This window comes from Ursus arctos, unplaced genomic scaffold, assembly GCF_023065955.2.
Source record: "Ursus arctos isolate Adak ecotype North America unplaced genomic scaffold, UrsArc2.0 scaffold_75, whole genome shotgun sequence".
Lineage (NCBI taxonomy): Eukaryota > Metazoa > Chordata > Mammalia > Carnivora > Ursidae > Ursus > Ursus arctos.
This window is the reverse complement of record NW_026623095.1, coordinates 45,700-48,351: the sequence shown is the minus strand read 5'-3', so window position 1 is coordinate 48,351 and position 2,652 is coordinate 45,700.

The window sequence follows — 2,652 nt, the reverse complement described above, 5'->3', positions numbered from 1 at the left end:
AAGAAACCCCATAAGGCTATCAGTGTATTTTTCAGCAGAAAGCTCACAGGTAAGAAGAAAGTGGGATGATATTCTCAAAGTGCTAAGGGGGAAAACCTGCCAACCAAAAATATTCTACCTGGCAAAGTTGTCCTTCAGAGTTGTAGGAGAGATAGAGTCTCCTAGACAAACAAGAGCTGAAAGAGTTCTTCACAACTAGACTGGTTTTACAAGAAATGTTAAATGTTAAATTCTTCAAGCTGAAATAAAAGGACACTAACTGATAACATGAAGACATATGAGAGTACAAAAATTTACTTAAAAGTAAATATATAGTTAAGTTCAGAATACTCTAATATCACAATGGTCGTGGTTCTATCACTTATAACTCTAGTATAAAGGTTAAAAGATGAAAGTATTCAAAATAACTATAACTCCAACAATTTGTTAATGGATGTACAATTTAAAAAGATGTAAACTGTGACATCAAAAACAAAATATGTGGGAAGGGTATAAAAATGTAGAACTTGTATATACATTTGAAGTTAAGTTGTTACTAGCTTAAAATAGACTGTTATATATTTAAGATTTTTATGTAAGCCTCAAGGTAACCACTAAGCAATAACCTATAATAAATACACATAACATAAAGAGAAAAGAATCAAAGTGTACTCTATATAAAATCATCAAAACACAAAAGAAGAGAGCAAGAGAAGAAAGGAACTTAAAAAAGCCAGAAAACAATTAACAAAATGGCAATAGTAAGTCCTTACCTATTAATAATTATGTTAAATGTAAATGGACTAAATACTCCAGTCAAAAGACACAGAGTGGCTGAATGGATTGAAAAAAAACAAAAAAAAAGAAAAAGAAAGACCCAACTATATGCTGCCTACAAAAGACTCACTTTTACCTTTAAGTACACACATAGAATGTAAGTGAAAGGATGGAAAAATATATTCCATGCAAATGGAAACAAAAAAATTAAGGGTACTTATATACTTATCAGACAAAACAAACCTTAAGTCAAAAGACTTATAATCCTCATTAAGAGGATATAACTGTAAATATTTATGTACCAAACATCAGAGTACCTAAATAAATAGAAAGGAGAAATAGACAGCAATACAATAATAGAAGGGGACTTCAGTGCCCCACTTTCAACACTGAATAGAACACACCCAGACAGAAAATCAATAAGGACACATTGGACTTAAGCTACACATTAGACCAGAGGGACCTAAAGACATATACAGAACACTCCATCCTACAGCAGAATATACATTCTTCTTGAGTGCACATGGAATATTCTCTGGGATAGATCATATGTTAGGCCACAAACAAGTCTTAACAAATTTAAGAATACTGAAATCATATCAAGCATCTTTTCTAACCACAATGGTATAAAACTAGTAATGAATTATAAGAAGAAAACTGGGAAGCTCACAAATACATGAACATTAAACAATACACTCCAGAACAACCAACAAGTCATAGAAGAAATAAAAACAGAAAGCAAAAATTCTTGAAAGATATCACCTCACAACTATCACCTAATTTCTATTCATTAGAATAGCTATTACCAAAAAGATAATAGATAACAACTGTTGGAGAGCATGTGGAGAAAAGGGAAGACTTGTGCACTGCTGGTAGGAATGTAAATTGGGGCAGCTGCTATGGAAAACAGTATAGACGTTCCTCTAGAAATTAAAAATATAATGACCACATGATCCAGCAATCCCACTTCTGGATACATGTCCAAAGGAAACAAACCCAGTATCTCAAAGAGATATCTGCACTCCTATGTTTCCTGAAGCATTGTTCACAACAGCTAAGATAAGGAAACAACCTAAGTGTCCATCAACAGATGAATGGATAAAGAGAATGTGGTATGTATACACAATGGAATATTATCCAGTCTTTAAAAAAGAAATTCTGCCAGAAGACATGAACAGACATTTCTCCAAAGAAGACACAAATGGCCAAGAGCCACATGAAGAAATGTTCAACATCACTCAGCATCAGGGAAATACAAATCAAAACCACAATAAGATACCAACTCACACCAGTCAGAGTGGCTAAAATTAACAAGTTAAGAAACAACAGATGTTGGCGAGGATGCAGAAAAAGGAGAACCCTCTTATGTTGTTGGTGGGAATGCAAACTGGTACAGCCACTCTGGAAAACAGTATGGAGGTTCCTCAAAAAGTTAAAAATAGGGTTACCCTATGACCTAGCAATTGCACTACAAGGTATTTATCCAAAGGATAAAAAATACTGATTTGAAGGGGCATGTGCACACCAATGTTCATAGCAGCAATATCCACAATAGCCAAAATATGGAAAGAGCCCAGATATCCATCAACAGATGAATGGATAAAGAAAATGTGGTATATACATGCAGTGGAATATTACTTAGCCATCAAAAAGAATGAAATCTTGGGGCACCTGAGTGGCTCACAGTCAGTTGGGCATATGCCTTTGGCTAGGGTCATGATCCCAGGGTCCTGGGATTGAGCCCTGTGTGGGGCTCCCTCGTCAGTGGGGAGCCTGCTTCTATCTCTCCCCACCACCTGCTCACGCTCTCTCTCTCTCTGTCTCTCAAATAAATTAATAAAATCTTTTTAAAAAGAATCTTACCATTTGCAACAAAATGGATGAGAGGGTATTATG